Source organism: Eucalyptus grandis, chromosome 8 (assembly GCF_016545825.1).
Source record: "Eucalyptus grandis isolate ANBG69807.140 chromosome 8, ASM1654582v1, whole genome shotgun sequence".
Classification (NCBI taxonomy): Eukaryota; Viridiplantae; Streptophyta; class Magnoliopsida; order Myrtales; family Myrtaceae; genus Eucalyptus; species Eucalyptus grandis.
The window spans coordinates 4,867,025-4,887,142 of record NC_052619.1 but is presented as its reverse complement, the minus strand read 5'-3'; the positions used below and the strand labels follow the sequence as shown (position 1 = coordinate 4,887,142).

Here is a 20,118-nt window from a genome sequence, read left to right as displayed (position 1 = left end):
ATATATGCATCCACGATCACCTTCTCTTCCTGAAGGGAGCTTCGTACATGCAAGGGGAAGCCACACATATAATACGCAAAAAAGTTGCAGAATAAAAGAAGGGGATGGCCATAATTCTGATAGAGCATAGAGAGACGCACGTGAGAGGGGACGATTGAGAAAGGGCACATTCGCGAGAGCTGAACAAGTCACGGTTGAAACCCCTTCACGGCCATGAATTTGTCAAGTTCGTGGCCGTGCCTCGACGCCGACCCTGCCGCCAATCGTCCGTTGCATTGACAACGGCCAGCTTTGTCGCGATCCTCTCTGATGATAAAGTAGCAGCGTGCACCCCTCTTCTGGCGGTGATCGACAATCACGAAGTTTTGGGGGCCACACAATTGAGAATACACGGCCAAAATAGACAAGAGGATTCGGAGAGAGCGTGAAAGATGAGAAAAGAGGAGTCTCGGCCGAGACCTCACCGACTACTTTGCGGTTGCTGCCCACTGCTGCTTCCCGTCATCCGATGCACCTAGGACGACTTGCCTTGCCGTGATCCCTTCCGACGAAGAATCGATGAATTATCAACACGATACCATTCATTATTTTTAACCAATAAAATTCTACATGTTGTACCTTTTACTTCCAAACATTCATTTTTTTTTTCATTAGTACGAAACAAATTTTCTGCTATCAGACGTCATCCATGACGTTTCCTGATAACTTACCCTTTTCGCTTACGTCACATCTAAGGCAGTGTTTGATTACATCTTGCTTTTCCCTTCCTCAAGTCAAGTCAAAGAAACGTGACGAAGTCGATTTTCTTGCACGAGAAAGGGATAATGGAATTGTCTTCTTTAAGTTATTTTCTTTTCCACTTTTAGTGTACGAATTCAAAGTCCATAATATTGATACATCAAATACATTACAACTCAACTTATTGTAACTTTTATGACCCCCCAAAAAAAAAAAAAAAAAGAGGAACTTAGTGCAACTTTCAAAGATTCATGCATATTTATTGAACAATACGAACATAGTCTCTAGCTACCTTTGAATTCAAGCTAACATAGAGCATTGTACCATAAACTAATCTACTTTAGAGAATTCTTCAACAAAGGCCCTTAGATTTTTGTCCGAAGATCCACCTTCCTTGGAAGCCTCCATGGCTAAATTCTTCCACTTCCTTGCATTCCTTCTTATTCCATCGCCTCTCTCTCCACTTCCCATGACCAGTTCCAAGCACTTCTTGATTTCACCTCCCTTGACGATGATGCCATCTTCGTTGATCTCGGACACTCGAACCCCAACCTTCCACACATCCTCGACGAGCTTTGAGTTCGTCATCTGGTCAGTAAATTGAGGGAATGCCACCATCGGGACACCACATGCCAAGCTCTCGAGCGTCGAGTTCCACCCGCAATGAGTGAAGAAACACCCTATTGAACGATGCGACAAGACCTCCATTTGAGAGCACCATGGGATTATCATTCCTCTCTTGTCTAATTCCTCTTTGTAAATGAGTTCATCATCATCTCCAACAGTCTTTCTCACCACCCACAAGAATGGCCGGCCGGTCTCTAGCAATCCGTGCGCTATTTCTAGCTTTTGCGCCTTCGAGAACTTCGCTATGCTTCCAAAGGCTACATAAATTACCGACGCTTCCTTCTTTGTATTCAACCATTGAACATACTCCTTGGAGCCCTGAAAGTGGTCGCCTCTGGAAGATTCATCGGAAGAATTACGATCCTGCGCATCTAGGAAACGAAACAGGACAAGGGCCCAATTCCAACCAAATTCAGTGTACCAATTGCCCTTAATACCTCGAGTTCGAGCATATCAAAGGTGTTCAAAAGTACCATGTTTGGTTTTCCCCCTTCTTTTAGCTGCTTGAATTGGCTTTGCATATGCAGGAGACCAAAAGCATACTTGTTGTCGGGGTTGAAAAAGGAGGGGAGATCGCGGTCGGTTAGTGGTGGTAGGCCGGGCAATCGGATTAGCGATGTCGTATCACAGCTTTGGCTTGTAACGCTCTTAATCACGTCCTCATAGCCATTGAAGTAATGGTAGTATATGCCAAACACGGTCGCCGGTTGAATCCAAACGAGAACAGACTGGATCTGAAAGGAACGAGCAACCTCGTCGGCCCAGCGGAACATCGTGTGGAGTGCGCACGTGAACCTGAGGCCTCGTCCAGAACTATACTCGATGAGGCCTCTAAGAGCTTCCGACCCCCGCCGCTTCAGCTCGGCCATGAAGTGATCGACATCATCCCCTAGTTCGTACCCATTGTCGTAGCCATCGGAGAACGTGGCGAAGGTTACACCATCAAGGCAAACTGGTTCGATCATGCCGCGGTGGGCGGACACCGTGGTGAAGAAAGTAACACGGCTGCCAGCATGAGTGAGGCGCTCGGCTAGCTGGAGGGCCGGGTTTATAGCGCCGCGGCTCGGGAACGCTATGAGGAGAAAGTGGGGTGGAGCCATATGGTTTTAGGAGCTAGCTAGGGTAGTGCGAATGATGATACTATGGAAGAAGTTAAATAGAAAGACATGCCTCGTCTTCACCATAGAATTTGTCAACATTTAAGTGGAAGTTTCATGTTATATGATGACATTATGATAAATGATGTCGATGTTAAATTTGATGGTGCGTGGACGGTTTTGGATATGATTTGGTTGGATCATGTTGGATAAATATCGGCTCGATGATGCTCGTATGTCGTTATCCGAGGGTCATTCTCATCTTTAACGTATTTTCATGAATGACATGGTCAAAGGCTTCTGTCATGATATTTGAAAATTCGATCATTTTTATTAAACAATTTAAAGCTTTTTATGTTAGGGACGTGCTAAATATGTCGGACCACTCAATTTATTCCGCCAAGCATTTGCAAGTTAAAAAGTCAAACATGGCTGCACATGAAAACCAACAGACAGGCCAAACCATCTACCCAAAATTTGAAGGCAACGCACGAAAAAGAAGAAGAGAATTAGATAATAAAGAGAAGCTAATTAACTTGCTATTTTAAGTTTAGGCCATGAATTTCTGTATAAGTTTAGAACAAGGATATGTGAGTTATCATACTGCCCACCTCCGATGGAACTCAATCACATATTAAGATCGATCAATTTGAAATAACCTCGATTGGTTTAAAATGACGAATATTAATAAACGTAATTTATTCATATCTATGTTTTTTTGCTCGAGTAATGATTCATATAAATCTACTTAGATAAGGAAAAAGTCATAACTTAGACTTTGGGATAAGAACAATAGTAGTGTCAAAGATTTCGTACAATACACACTTGAGTGCAATTTTTTTTTTTTGTTTGCTTACTTGTATGCCACATGGAATAAAATTATCACTTGAATATCAATTCCGGCAAATCAATTTACGTGGAATTTTTAAAATTTTTAATTTTAATTTTAATTTTTGTTTTGCTTGCCTTACCATCATCCCAAAAGTCCCCAAGCAAGGCCGTTAGGCCTTGCCAGCCCTGTGAGGCTGCGATACCCTTGCCTAGGGCCTTTGCGACGAGGGTGAGGTGGTCCTTGCCTAGACCTGTCCACGAGGGCCCTCATGGCCTCGCTAGCAACCAGCAAGGCCTCAATGACCTTGCCCAAGGCCTTCACAGTTGAAGATGAGGTAGCCCTCACCTAATCTGGTCAAGGGTTTTGCAACTAGTGAGGGTCACTAGTGATCCTCGCCGATCCTAAAAAAAAAAAAAACAAAAAATAAAAATAAAAGTGAAAATTAAAAAAATTAAAAATATAGGAATTTAAAAAATTTTAAAAAATTATCCATGTCAACTCATGCAAAGCTACATTAGATGACTGGTTTTGTTGTGTCTGATGATTGGCATCCACGTCAGATTTTCCAATGAGGTAAATCGGAATTGGTACTTAACTGATTGATTATTTAAATTTATGGCACTTAAGTGAATAAAAAAAAAGTTTTGACACTCAAGTAAGTGTCGTACAAATGTTTTGACACTCCTACTACTCTTTCTCCTTGGACTAGTAAGCCTAATTCAAACGTGACTGCACATGAAAATTAACAATTTCTCACCGAATCTTCCACCCTAGAAAAAAATAATAATATTTAAGAGAAGCTAATTTACGTAGATTTTAACTTTAGGCCTTGAAATGCTACTTGTGCTTGGTCATTTCTGGCCTTGTTCATCCGTCAAGAACAGCCAAGTCCAATTGCCAAGGTATCAGCAATAATTGGCCATTAATGTTATCGAAAATATTTCACACTGGTTAAAAATGAAATTTAGACTTCGTTTCATAAAATTTGGAAATTTTTTTATTAATTGAGTCTATCTAATCAATTTTGACAGGAAATCGCTGACATGGATACTGATTATTCTATATGATGTAATTTGTGTTGACGTGGATAATTTTTTTAAATTAAATTTTTAGTTTTTTTCTTTTTTTCCCTTTCATTTTGGTCAATGAGGGTCGTGACCCTTGCATAGCCCCTCTCCATATATGGGTGAGGCCCAGCCTTGTTGGTTGTAGACAAGGGTGTGAAGGCCCTCAACAAAATCTAGGTGACGCCCTCGTAGGCTATGGGCGAAGGCTTGGATGAGAGCTGTGACCTTCGCTAATTGTTGGTAAGGGCTTACTGGCCTGTGCCCAGTAGTCAATGAGAGTCCGTGACCAAAATATAAGGAAAATAAGAAAGAAAAAAGGAAAATAATAATAACAAGAGAAAACAAAATGCATTAAAAAATCAAAATACTATTAAAAAATTTCCACATTAGCACCGACAGTACCACATAAGATAGTCTATGTCGGCGTCAATGATTTCTTGTCAAAATTACCTAATAAACTCAATCAGCAAAATATGAAAATAATTTAGAACTAAATTGACACAATTGAAATGTTTACAAATGAACGTGCACTAATGCAATAGATTTATAATTTTTTGATACTTCCACCATATAAATCTACTTAGATCGGGGAAAATTTAAGCAAATGATGTAATAGCTAAGTTAAACTATAATTTTTAAATTAACAATTGATCGAGGATAAGTTCTTGGCTTTATTCTAATTTTATAAAACCAATCCAATTTTGTCCTAAATAATCAATTCATACGTACAAGGACAATACAATAAATGTTTTGTCTTAACTTTTTGCTAACTATACCATTATTATCCGAAGTTTCCCATAGATGGTGTACAATGGGGAATTCGACTCCACCAATAATTCATAATATGTATCACCACCCTTTGTCGACTTACCAATAACTCATAATAGAAAAAATTTAGCAATAATTATGGAGATTTTAGAATTCAAACTAATGCATATCTACTAGTCGAAAAAAACCAAAATATTATATGTACTTAGGTCGTGTAGAGCAATATCATGCCAACTATTGATTAAAAGGTCTCACAAAATTAATGGTTGAGATGATATTAATTTCGGAGAAGTACTTCGTCATACGGTGGAGATAGAAAAATTCAATTCCACAGACTATCTTCGTCTTAAAAGAACGACCATTTTGACAAAGCTTATTTAAAATTCTTTTCTTTTTCATATTCAGTGTACGAAATAAAAAGTCCATACTCATACACCAATTGCCTTTGCCCAATTTTTCTTAAAAACACCAAGTTTGACTTCAGTCACAATTTTGATACACGCTCTTTTTTTTTTTTTTTTTAATTCCCTATGAATGCACCACCGTTAACTCAAGTGTCTATTCTGGCCTGTGCTGTCTCATCTCATAAAAAAGCACAATCCAATTCTCGTCAAATTTTGTTTTGGGGTAGACCCTATCATGTTTTCGCCAAGTACACATAAAATAACACATCAAATCTTTAAAGGCACTATTAATGGAAACTCGACACAGGTCGGATTTGAGTACCATCTGAAATTTTTTCTTTTATGAGATGACAATACGTTTCAGCCAACATTGGAATCCAACTTGAAGTTGGCATTTTCTAATGAGATTAAACTATTTTAGATTAGAGTGGGGGCACGAGCTAGAGTTGATTTTTTTTTATGAGAAAAAAATAGTTTAGATAAAATAAACACCCCGCTCAAAGTTGGTATCTTTTTGGGAATTAGATCCAATTACATTACCATTCAAGCCGGTGCAATTCTCAAAGATTGATGCAAATTTAAGAACGATAAGAACATATTATCTAGCTATATTTAATTCAAGCTAACCCATAACATGTTGTCATTAATCACTCCATTACGTTTTCCTCTACTTAGGCGATTTCTTCAACAAAGGCCTTGAGATTTTTGTCCGAAGATCCCCCTTCCCTGGAAGCCTCCATGGTCAGATCCTTCCACTTCCTTGCATTCCTTCTAATTCCATCACCTCTCTCTCCATCTTCCACGACCAATTCCAAGCACTTCTTGATTTCACCTCTCTCAACAACGATGCCTCCTTTATTAATCTCAGACACTCTAACCCCGACCTTTCACACGTCCTCGACTAGCTTTGCGTTCATCATCTGGTCGCCAAATTGAGGGAATGCCACCATCGGAACTCTGCATGCCAAGCTTTCAAATGTCGAGTTCCACCTGCAATGGTAAAGAAACACCCTATTGAAGGATGCGACAAGACTTCTATTTGAGAGCACCATGGGACTATCACTCTCTTCTTGTCTAATTCCTCTTTATAACTAAGTTCATCATCTTCTCCATCACTTTTTCTCATCACCCACAAGAACGGCCGAGTAGTCTCTAGCAATCTGCATGCCATTTCTTGCTTTTGCGACTTTGATAACCTAGCTATGCTTCCAAAAGCTACATAAATAATGGATGAGAAAAGTACCAAAAATAGTCATAAACCTTTTATATTGATACCAATTCAATTCTAAACTTTTCAATTGGATAAATTTAGTCCTAAACATTTTCATATTGGTACAAATTCAGTCCATCGGCTAACTTAAGCCGAAAATTGTTGATGTGGTCACCACCGGTCTTATGTGGTGCCACGTTGATAAATTTTATAATTTTTTTATATTTTTCAGATTTTTAAATTAATTTTTTGCTTTTTTGCTTTTCTTTTTCTTTTTTCTTTTCTCATTAGCCCTTGGCCGGCGAGGTCGTCGGCCAGTGATCATCGCCAGCCACGGGCTGAGTAGGGGTGAGGAGCCTCGCACCCTCGCCGGCCACTAGCTCGCGCACTCGCTGACCATAGCGGGCGTAAGCGCCCCATGCCCTCACTTGTGGCTGACGCCCTCGCCCAAATCCCAAGTGAGGGCCGCCGTGCCCTCACCTATGGTCGACGGGTGCGAGAGGCCTCGCTCGCCAACGGGTGAGAGTTTTAGCCCTCGCTTGGATCCGGGCGGGGGCCAACGCCCTCGCTTGTGGCCAGCGAGGGCACGACGGCCCTCACCGGTGGCCAACAAGGGCGCGGGGCCTCCCCCTTGACCAGCTGTGGCTGGCGATGAGTCGACTAGCCGGCGACCTCGCCGGCCAAGGGTGGAAAAGAAAAAAAAAAAAAAGAAAAAAGGAAAAAAGAAATAATAATTTAAAAAATCTGAAAAAATATAAAATTTGTCCACATGGCGCCACATAAGACCGTTGGCGATCACATCAGCAATTTTCGGCTTAAATTAGCCGAATTGACTGGTGGTACCAATATGAAAATGTTTATGACTAAATTGGTTCAATTAAAAAGTTTATGATTGATTTGGTACCAATACAAAAGATTTAGAATTGTTTTGGTACTTTTCCCAATTACGGACGCTTCCTCCTTTGCGTTCAACCACTTAACATAATCCTAAGAGCTGAAGCGGTTGCCTCCAGAAGATTGATCTGAATCTAGGAAACTGAGTGGGACAAGGGGCTTGATTCCGACTAAATTGAGTGCACCGATCAATCCTAATGCCTCGAGTTCGAGCGCATCGAAGGTGTTCACAAGTACCACTTTTGGTTTTCCCCCTCTTTTAGGTTCTCCAGTAGGCTTTGCATATGCGGCAGAGTGAAAGCAGGCTTGTTTTCGACGTGGAGAAAGGAGGATGTTGCGGTCGGTTAGTGGCGGTAGGCCGGGCAATCGGATGAGCGGTATGGTATCACAGCTTTGGCTTGTAACGTTCTTAATCACATCCCCGTAGTCATTGAAGTAATAGTAGTATATATTGAGCACGGTAGCGGGTTGAATCCAAATGAGAGTCTATTTGATTTGAAAGGAACGAGCAACGTCATCGGCCCAAGGATCGTCGTGTGAAGTACGCACGTGAACTTGAGGTCTCGTCCAGAATTATACTCGATGAGGCCTCTAAGGCTTCCGACCCCCGCCGCTTCAGCTCGGCCATAAAGTGATCGACAGCATCCCTAGCTCATACCCGTTGTCCTAGCCATCGGAGAACATGGCGAAGGTTACACCATGGAGGCTAACTGGATCGATCTTGCGGCAGTGGGCGGACACGGTGGTTAAGAAAGTAATGCGATTGCCTGTGCAAGCGAGGCGCTTGGCTAGCTGGAGGGCTGGGTTTATACCCTACCCCCCCGGCTCGGGAGCGCTACGAGAGAAAGGTGGGAGGAGCCATATGGTTTTAGGAGCTAGTTGGGAAGTGCAAATGACCAGACCAAAGAAGAAATTATATAGAAAAGACATGCCTCGTCTTCAACATAGAATTAGTCAACATCTAGGTCGAAGTTTCAAATTAAATGATCTTATTATGATAAATACTGTGGGTCGGATTTCATTTATTCGGATTATATTAATAAAATATTGGCTCGAGGAAGCTCATAAAATCGTAATCGGAGGACCCACATAAAATCGTAATCGGAGCACGACATCGTCAAATGCTTTATCATAATATTTGAAAATTCAATCATTTTAATTCAACAACTCAAAAGCTTTTATGTTAGGGACGTGCGTCCACTCAAATGTCATTTCCTACTTGAGTAAACCATTATTTTTTATCTTTTTCTACAGTCTCAGTCATCACCCCCAAGTTGCAACTCAATTCCAACACGGCTGCACATGAAATTCAACAGACGGACCGAAGCTTCTACCCCAAAAAGAAGGCAAAAATAAAATAAAATACAGAATATGATGTCGTAAAGAAGCTAATTAAATTAATATTCTAACGTAAGACCTTGAATTTCTACTTGATCATTTGTCAGGAATAGTCTGGTCCCAATACTAACATATTTGCAAGTTGTTAGAAAGTTAATCCAAAAATTTAAACTGATTAGATAAATGTGATTTAATATTTAAATATTTTAATACCTCTCACGCTTAATTTGATGTGGATATATTTAATTTGAAAGGCAAATGGAGTTTGAGAGAATTTGAACTCAAAATATTCCACTCTAATATCATGTTAGAAGATCAAACCCAAAAATTTAAACTATAAATGGAAGGAGTTTATACAAATATAATGAATATGTAGGATCTGTCGATCGCACTAGAAACCAAGTGAAGAGTCGGAAGTGCTGATTGCCAATTGCCGCTCAGTTGAATGAAACCGGTGGCTGTTTCTTGAAGCTTGTCCTGAACATTTTAGAGACCTACTCTAGCCGTTGTCCTCAGGGATGGCTATCCTGCTCCAAATAGCTACTTCAAAGCTTTATCCCCATCTACTTGTATAGAAGGGGCTCCTTGAGATCTCAGATTTGAAGCGACCAAAAGTAATGGATCATGGTTTGCTCTTTTGGCTCTCCATCCCATGCCACTCCCTAGTGTACTCTTCGGTAGATAAATGGAGAAGCGCAACAAAAGTCTGAAATCTTTATCTCGAAAGACTATCAAGAGGACGTCAAAATCCGAGCTCGTAAAAATATTTGATTGAACCTACTTTCAGTCAAAAATTAAATTCAATAAGTTATAAGCGGACAATGATATATACTAATTATTCGATTTAAAAATTTCCTAATTGATGGTTTTATTAGTGATGGGCTTAAGGCTCGTCCGCCCATGTTGGGCCTAAAAGCCCGGCCCACAGAATTAGGGCCCGTGGATGGAGGGATGTATAAAAGGGAAGAGAGAGAGGGAGAACGCACCTTTTGGAAACAAAACGTACGTACGTATTCTCCCGCGCGCTCTCTCTCTCTCCAAAAAAAAGGAAAAACAGTAAGGCTCCGGCAACTTTTTCCTTCCTTCCAAGCGTCATCGGATCGAACAGGGCCAGATTCTCTTCCTCTTATCGGCGTCGGTGTCTAATCTGTGGCTAACAAGGTACGCTCGAATCCGTGGTGTGCTTTAGGATCGGTGATACATGTTTTTCCCGGGCTTGTCCTCCGCATTGCTTTAGGGGTTCGATTTAGTGTCGAATCCGGTTTTCGGGGATCCGTTATTCCCAACATTGGTATCAGAGCCCTAGTTCACGTTTTCCCAACCTGTTTGATGTTTTTTGATTGATTTTCGCGAAATTTTCGGCCATACGGATCGGGCGAAATCCCGACACCCGAGCGCTGTTCATCCATTTTTTCGGAGTTTCGTGACTCGAAATCGATTTCTGAAAGCATAGGGTGAAATGGCTCATCGAGGCGAGTCCGTCGGCAGGTCGTGCGCCGCGGGTGACGCCGCACCCACACCCTGCACGCGCGGCCAGAAAGGCGCTGCGCGTGGGCGCGCGGCACCCGCGCCGCTGGCTCGGCCGCGCGTGCGGCACTGCGCCGGTCGCGGAATCGGCACGTGCGCGCCACCCGGCCCGTGGCGGCACGCGCCGGTCGGCGGACCAACGCGTGCGCGTCAGCATGACGTCACCCAACGGTTGGTAACTTGCCGCTGGGATAGCGTCATCGATAGTCGGCGCCGACGGATTGGCAGGCGGAGGCCCGGCGACCCGACACGACCCGACCCCTTGAGCGCGCTTGGCACGCGCGGCACGTGCGGTCGGTTCGTCTGACCCGACCCCGAGCCCGGCCCACGACCGGTCGGCGTGGCGCGACCGTTGACCGTTGGCCGATTGACCCAAAAAAAAAAAAGGAAAATAATGTGTTTCTTTTTCAATTAAGTCTATGTAGATTATTTGTAATCTCTTATTTGTTCTGCATTTGTTGCGGGGCGGTTCTGCATTTGTTGGAGGAAAAATGCCTCTCCTCAAGTTGCGCACATTTTTATTCGCGTAGTTACCGATGAGCAAAAGGAAAGGCTTTCTAAGTTGATAGCTGAGCTTACTAATCATTGATGGGAGAGTGGTGACTTAATTGATCACGTCCTTGAAGTCAACGGGAAAATTCAACGAGGTCATATGGAATGGTTGTCCTATGCCACGATCGAGATGGTGCGATTTTTCATAAACACTCTTCCCTGAATGGCAAGATGTGTTGAATCGCATATGGGATGTCAACGGAGCTGCTTCATATAAGAAAATTGTGATGGATTTTGTAGATGACTATTATAGGATTGTTATAAGGGAAAAGATCAAGAAATTGAACAAAAGAGGATCTTTCCCAGTTCGTGTGCTGGCTTGGTGTTAGATGTATTGGCTATTTTCTTAGTTAAGTGTGCTTTGTGGACATCTTATGTAATGCTTACTACCTGATTGTTATTGATGTAGCAACCTATATGTTAGTTGTATTATATGAAAGCATTATTAAATTGTATGTCAATTATCTGTTGCTTCTACATTGTGCTGATTCTTTGTGGGTAGTTAGTTTGTGGGTAGTTATAGAAGTTTTGTAACTTCATGAATTTATTTTGCATAAGACAATTATATTAATGATAGTTTTAAGTTAGGATTTTTTGGAGGATAATTGAAAACTTAGTGACATTTTTGATTCTGAAACCTTACTTGAAATTATTTATTAATATGGGTCTGTACAAAAAGGATGCATAAATGATAGGCATTAACTAATTCATGCATATATATATGTGTTCGGATCAATGGCCAGCCAAAAAGCATAGTTGCCGAGCTGAACAAAGGTGAAAAGCTCAATGGTGACAACTATGAGATATGGCACATGAAAATCCAATATGTCTTGGAAGAGGCAAGAAACCTTGGAAGCTCTTAACGACCATGGTAGAACTGAATAATGAACCTTTTGCACAACACAAGAGAGATAAGGAAGCATTTGCTGTATGGAAAAGAAAGAACTCTCTTGCTTTCGCATCATGTTGCTGAGCATCATGGAAAATATGTGACGTCATGCGAGAGTTTAGCCGTTTTGACAATGCCAAGGAAATGTGAGGCATTGGCAGCTAGATTTGGTCATACTTCGGTGAGGGCGTAAGAACGACTCACTATAAGGTTTGACTCTTAGAAGCCTCATGGTCGGACCATGAAGCAACATCTTAGAAAGATGTCAAACATGATAAATGAGCTTAAAGATGCTGGCCATGTCCTCACGAGATGAGCAGCAAGTGCAAGCGGTGATCCGTTCCTTGCCTCGAGTTGGGAGCATATGAAGGTGCACGACCCATAATGAAAATATCAAAACTTTTGAGGATGCAGTCGCCATCTTGGCTGGAAGAGGACCGCCTCTTGGCGGCTAAGCCGGATCTTGAACTCTATCATGCTAGTTCTAGCTCACATGGAGCTTCGAGCTCAGCGCCAAACTAGCTTTGGTTTGATAAAGGGAAAGGCAATGAAGCAGGTCCCGGGAAGAAACCCAAGTTTAACCAACATGAAAGAGGAAAGCGTCATCGCATGAAGAAGCTTGCAAGGGTGAAATGCTACAAGCGTTTGTGACAAGAAGGGTCACTATGCTTCCTTGTGTCATGAGCCAAAAGAAGGTATACACCCCTTATACTTTTCAGAACTTTGCTTTTGTGTCGAGTTCTGTATTCTTGGTGAGTCTAATCCTTTGTGGTATGTAGATTCAAGAGCAACAGACCATGTAGCGAAGGATGAGGATCTTTCATGGAATTCGATGAGTACCAACTGGAACTAAGTGGATCTATGTGAAACAACTCCGAGCCGAAGTGAAAGGTGGCACATGCCAACTGAATATGCGTGGTGGCCGCACTTTGTTCCTACATGATGTGTTGTATGCTCCGGAGAGATTCGTCGGCGAATTTAATTAATGCATTTTAGTATTGGTTAAATTAGGTTTTAATATGAACTTCTATAATAGAGGTGTGGATTTGTTTTGAATTCAAATTATTATGGTTGTGGTTATTTTTGGATGGTTTCATTGTATTAGATATTGATTATGTTAATGCAAATGTTTGTTTATTTCCTTCTCCGTCTCTTAATACATATGATAATGATGTGAATGTATGGCATGCTAGACTTGGTCATTGGCCAACAGCGTATGAATAGACTAGCCAAAGAGGGCTTGTTGGGCAACATTGAAAAGTCGATTTGTCCCATATGTAAGCATTGCCTAGAAGGGAAAACGACAAGTAAACCATTTGGAAAAAGGTAAAAAAGCTGAATTTCCTCTGCATTTAATCCATTAAATTAATACGTGGTCCAATGAATGTGAGAGGAATGCATGGGGCTTTATTTCATCACTTTTATAGATGATTATACTCGGTCGGATATGTCTATTTGATTTCTCATAAATCTGAAGCAATAAGTTGTTTCAAAAAGGTTTATGAACCTGGTAGAGAATCGATTAGACAAGAAAATAAAAGCATTGAGATCCGATCGAGGTCGAGAATATTTATTTGATGAGTTCAGAAAATTATGTGATGAAAAAGGAATAGAAAGACAGTTGTCTATTCCATATACTCCTCAACAAAATGGTGTTGCGGAGAGAAGAAACAGAACCCTCTTTGAAATGGTTAGGTCCATGATGGCGCATGCTAACTTACCTATTACCTTTTGAAGTGATGCGTTGTTAAGCTGCTGCCTATATGCAACCGTGTGCCTTCTAAATCAGTTACTTCCACTCCATATGAGTTATGGACAGGTAGAAAAGTGGACTTAAGTTTTCTTAAGCCATGGTCGTGCTGCCTATACACATGAGTCATCTCACAAGTTTGGAGGTGGGTCCCAGGAAGAAGAGTATTTTCATAAGATACTCTAAACACTCGAAAGGGTATGTGTTCATAGGTGAGCAGGAAAGTAGGAGTATAAGCTGAATTTGAATCATGGGATGTCACATTCTTAGAGGATGAATTTCCTAAGAAGGGACGAAATAGGGAAGATTACTCTATTTGAGACCTTGGATCGAATAATGATGTTAGTGGAGTTCATCCAAGTGGGAGTAATATGAGAAGTGATGAATTGAATTCAACTCGTTTCTCAATTACAACCACATGATGAGACGACATCATCATTACCTAATCAAGTGGGAGCATGATGGGGTATGATGTGCAAAGTGTACAATCTCCCATACGGCGAACAAGTCGCCAAAAGTATTCCCCGTCGACGTTTTGACATTGAAGGGAAACTTTTATGGTTGCTTAGCAAGAAGGATAAGCCAAGAAATATTAATGAGGCTCTGAATTGCCTAGTAAGGAAAAATGGATTCATGCAATGGAAGAGGAAATGGAGTCAATGAAATCAAACCAAGTGCGGGAATTTGGTTGATCTTTCAAAAGGCCTTGAAGAGCTATTGGGAACAAGTGGGTTCTCAAAATAAAGCGAGCTGATGGCTCGACAGAAAGGCATAAAGCTCGCCTTGTGGCGAAGGGGTATAATCAACGGGAATGAATAGATTATGAATATGCGTTTCTCTGTAATGAGATTTACCTCGATTCGCATTATTACGGCAATAATAACTAGTATGGATCTTGAGTTATATCAGATGGATGTGGCCCCTTTCCTCAATGGAGAATTAGGAAATAATATGAAACAACATGTTGGTTTCATAGTGAAAACCAAGAAGAAAAGGTATATCGACTTTTGAGGTCGATATATGGCCTTAAGCAGTCATCAAGAACAATGGTATATACGTTTTCATAATACCATAATGGCATATGATTTTACAATGATTGATGAGGATCATTGTGTATATATCAAAAAATCCAAGGATCAATTTGTGATCATATCATTATATGTTGATGATATGCGATTCTTAGGAAGTAATATGGAGTTTGTTCATCTTTGTCAGAGTTGGTTGTCTTCCAACTTTGAGATGAAAGATATGGGTGAGGCTGCATACATTCTTGGAGTTAAGATTTCAGAGATCGTTCGAGAAGAGATCGTTATATCTTTCAAACAAGGTTCTTGAACGATTTCGTATGCAAGATTGTAAACCCATAGACACTCTATTGCAAAGTGAAGGATTGAGCCATAGAGCGTGTCCAAGGACTCCACAAGAGAAGGAACAAATGAAACATGTTCCATATGCTAGTGCTGTTGAGAGCTTGATGTACGCTATGATGTATACAAGACCCGACATATGTTTTGCAGTTGGAATGGTGAGTAGATACCAATCAATCCAAGTCAACACATTGAAAGCCATTAAGAAAATGCGAGGTATCTGAAGGGAACTGCTGATTACAAGTTGAATTACCAAGGAAAGGATCTGCGACTTGAAGGCTATTCAGATGCTGATTGGGGAGGAGATTTAGATGAAAGAAAATCTACCTCAGGATTTGCTTTCTTGCTTGAACAATGGCGCCATATCATGGAGTAGTAAGCAGCAACGTGTATAGCCTTATCCACGATGGAAGCTGAGTTCGTGGCATTATCAGCAGTACAAAGAGGGTTGGCTTAGAGATTTTTTGATCATTTAGGTGTTATTGAGAAAGCTGCAAATCCATTATTGGTTAATTGTGATAGCCAAGCAGCTATAGCGTACACCAAAGATCAAAATATCATGGCAAGACAAACATATAGATACCAAGTATAACTTTGTCAAAGATATGGTTACACGAAGGATGTGAACTTACGGTACATATCTACGCATAGAATGGTAGTAGATCTATGACAAAGCCAATACCTAGAGATGCGTTTTTGTGGTCATGTAAAATCTCTAGGATTGCGTAGAGTCGTGTACTGGATTGTAATTTCCCGAGTTGTTCACATTTATGAACTAGTGTTGTTTCATTATTAATGCCTATGAATCTTTGTTTGATCTTTATCGTCTTAATGCTCAATTGCATTACTTTAAGTTGATAAAGTATGTGGACAGTTGAGAATTAGCCACTCACACGGGTAATCGCCTCTGATTTGCTGTGTGATAAATATAGATGAGATTGGTTTTCTCGCTTATTATTCTAGGTGATAATCGAGACCTCAAGTTTAAAATACGAATGTCGCCTTAACGGAATGTTAAGATCATGACATAATACTTACTATGTTAGAAAGTAAAATACCCACATATTTTACTTTATGACATCTAGATGCCAGATGTGAGTCCGATGAATTTTGTAAATGAGTAGATACGTGAACTCAAGTTAGACATTAGGTATGTCCGAACTATCATCGGTACGGTATTGAAAGAGTGTAGACATACGCTCCATGGGAAATGAGTTAATACCGTAATACGTATTTCATACTACGTATGCATGGGTGACCTTTAGGTGGCCAAAGTTTGATCTCAACTTTTATGAGAGAGAGAGACTCTTGAGGAAATAGAGTTCCTCAATTTTAGTGCACTCATGACTTTTACTTATTCTCAAGATTTCTATTTAGTGTTTGCTATCTTAGGATGTTGCCAATGGTCATGAGTTGATTCGATCTAATGGGACATTTCTAGAAAAGCAAGCTGAACTGAAATTGAGAGTTTGAAGGAAAAGAGGAAGATCGATTTTGGAAGAATCACATTATAGTTTTGTATTCCTTGAGTGAGCCAGTATGACTGTCTTTGTGATAATTATAATTGTGAATACAATATATATATCATTGTTTAAAGAGATCAAGAGAAGATATAAATGTGATCGATCGATCTAGGGTATTGCATACTAAATCTACTCAATTGTGGCAGCCCATATGAGCTGTTATATATTCCAACAGATGTATGTGACGAGCTCTGAAAATATGCTGATTCCGTAAGTTATTCGCATTATGAATGTTGAAGAGTCCAGAATCATGTCAGCCACCATGTGCGAATGGGGAGATGATGGTTTTTCATTAGTGATATCCTTATGGTAAATCCCGTCCGCCTGTTGAGCCTAAAGCCCGGCCCATATTAGTGGTGGCCCGAGGATTTGAATGTATAAAATGGAAGAGAGAACGCACCTTTTGAAACAAAATGTACATACATCTTCTCCTTTTGATCTCTCTCACTACCAAAAGAAAGGAAAAACGGTAAGGGCTTTGGCAAACTTTTCCCTTCCCTTAAGACGTCATCGGCATGCGAATCTAGTGACCAATTCTCTTCCTCTTATCCACGTCGGTCTCTGACTTGACTATCATTGTACGCTCGATTCCGTGGTGTGCTTTACGAAAGCTCATACGTGTTTTCCCGGAGCACTGTCTTCCTCTCTTGCCACCATTCGATCTTGACTTTTGCATCCGATTTTAGAAGTTTATTTTCCTAGATTGAACTAAATAAGTTTAATTTAATAGCAATGTTTTATAATCATATATGAATTAGGATAATTCAAGATATGTATTGCAGAGAAATATGTTAAAACGTTGTTAATTTAATCAATTTGTATTCAACTTAGAAACTGACTGTGTGCTTCGTAAATTTATTATTGTGTGTGTTATCCTGAAAGTTCTCCTGGTCAAATTGGTGCGTAGCTAATTCAGCAGCGACTTTTTTTTGCTTTTTTAAATTTCGTACAATCACAATTTAGCTTCGAAGTCTCCGCGACCCTCGGCCGATGAGTGTCGGGAACCGAACCCGAAAGCTGAAGGAACTTATTTAACCGAAAAATTCAATATTTTTTGAATTTTTAGTTCTTTACCCTTTTTTTTTAAACTTCTCCTTCCTCTTAGCCGGCGCCGCTTGACCGGCCAACCGGGGCAGAGGCCAACCTCACTAGCCAATGGTGAAAACTCTCGCCCAAATCCTCGCTCTCCTCTGGCTCTCCTCCTCTCCCCGCGGGGCTTCCAGGCCGAGAGCAATTCTTAGCCTTCACTGCTCGAAGGCAGGCTTCCTTCTTCGACCCTCTCTCTTTAACTGTCCGGCCACCAACGCTCTCGCTCTCTCGCCACCAGCTGAAAAAAATCATTAAGAAATTGAATATTAAATCTATTTGGGTTCTTGCCTGTCGGGCTCTGCACAAACAACCTGTTGCCGTTGCCACTTCAGTTGATCAATTCCGACCATTCGATTTAAGGCGGGAGGTTTTTAATTGGCCCAAAAAAAATGGGACTGAATTGGAAGATGCGACATTTTTGTAATCGCTTGCTATCAAATTTCTTGAGTCTGGTCACCCCAAAGAAGTATCACAAACAACACGAACATACATCAATTATCAAATTCCAAATTTAAAGCAATACAAATAATCTAGGTATTACCAAATCAAAAAACAAATTGTATCCTCTTTAACAACGGTGAGGAGAATCTTCAAATCTTCAAACAAGGATTTGAAACATTTTTTTGTTGCCGGCGGATCAAGTGTGCCGCCAAAAAATGGGGAAACCAAAATATAGTTAATTTAAAAACCAAAAGAAGAAACCTGTAAATTCTGCGGAAATTGCGTATTCTGATAAGTTAAAAGCTGAAAGATGGAATTTTTAACGGTTAATTAATTCGGTTTTCCCAAAAACCAAACCGAGCAGACTCTTCCCACCCCTACTCTTCAGCACTCCCAAAAACACCTCCGTCGTCTTCTGCTTCTATCTTGCTCAGGAGCTGTTTTACATGAAATCCTCGCGCTTTAATCAACGTCGATCCAATAGTACACCCAACGAATTCGTTTATCTGGTCAGTTTTGACCACGACGCTTACCTGCAACGTCCCTCGCCTCTCCGCTTTTGCGTCCAACCCTTTATGAAAAAAAGAAAAGAAAAAGAAACCTATATTATAAGGACGTTGATTTTACAAAAAATAATTAAGGAACCTTACTTGAACAATTTGGAAAAATTTTAAGGTCCTTGATGCCTTTTTCTGAATTCTTTAAGAAAAAACGACTTAATGACGAATAGCGTTTCTTTGAGTATGTATAAAAACAGGCTAATTCGACTTAAAAGAACGGCCATTTCGACAAAAGGCTTGTTTAAAATTCTTTCCTTTTTCAGTCTTTTAGTACAAAGAAAATCAATTGAACATATTTTCACAACATTGCCTTTAACTCAGGATACAATTATTCAAAGTACAATCCCAACATGCACATTTAAGAACGATAGGATACACTATATTTAATTCAAGCTAAACCCATAACATTTATCATTAATCACTCCATTACTTGCTCCTCTGTGGCGATTTCTTCAACAAAGGCCTTGAGATTTTTGTCCGAAGATCCCCCTTCCTTAGAAGCCTCCATGACCAAATCCTTCCACTTCTTTGCGTTCCTTCTAATTTCATCACCTCTCTCTCCACCTCCATGACCAATTCCAGCACTTTTGATTTCACCTGCCTTAACAATAATGCCTTCTTGATCAATCTCGGACACTCGAACCCCGACCTTCCACGTCCTCGACGAGTTTTGCATTTGTCATCTGGTCAGCCCATTGTGAGGAACGCACCATCGGGATACTACACACGAGGCTCTCGATCGTCGAGTTCCACCCGCAGTGGGTAAAGAAGCATCCTATCTGTTCTAATTCCTCTTTGTAAATAAGTTCATCATCATCTCCATCACTCCTCATCACCCACAAGAATGGGCGTCCAGTCTCTAGCAATCCGCGCGCCATTTCTCGCTTTTTGCGCCTTGATAACATAGCTATGCTTCCAAAAGCTACATAAATTGTGGACGCTTCCTCCTTTGCGTTCAACCACTTGACATAATCCTCGGAGCCCAGGAAGCGGTCACCTCTGGAAGATTGATCTGAAGAATTCGGCCTAGAAAACGGAACGGGACAAGGGGCGATTCCAACCAAATTTAGTGTGAATCGCTCTTAATGCCTCGAGTTCGAGTGCATCGAAGGTGTTCACAAGTACTACTTTTTGGATTTTCCCCTCTTTTAGGTTCTCTAATAGGCTTTGAATTTCCGGCAGAGCGAAAGCATACTTGTTTTCGACGTGGAGAAAAGGGGATGTTGCGGTTGGTTAGTGGTGGTACGCCGGGCAATCGGATGAGCGATGTGGTATCACATCTTGGCTTGTAACGCTCTTAATCACATCCTCGTAGCCACCAAAGTAATGGTATATACCGAACACGGTAGCGGGTTGAATCCAAACGAGAACCGATTTGATTTGAAGGGAACGAGCAACATCGTGGACCCAAGGCATCTATCGTGTGCAGCACGCATGTGAAGCTG

At 40.9% G+C, this 20,118-nt stretch overlaps 2 pseudogenes; both read right to left on the bottom strand.

Annotated features, from left to right (window-relative positions):
* Positions 1–968: 968 nt before the first annotated feature.
* Positions 969–2,548, bottom strand: LOC120286853 (annotated as a pseudogene).
* A 3,656-nt stretch (positions 2,549–6,204) lies between these two features.
* On the bottom strand, positions 6,205–19,551 carry LOC104416051 (annotated as a pseudogene).
* Between the last annotated feature and the right edge of the window lie 567 nt (positions 19,552–20,118).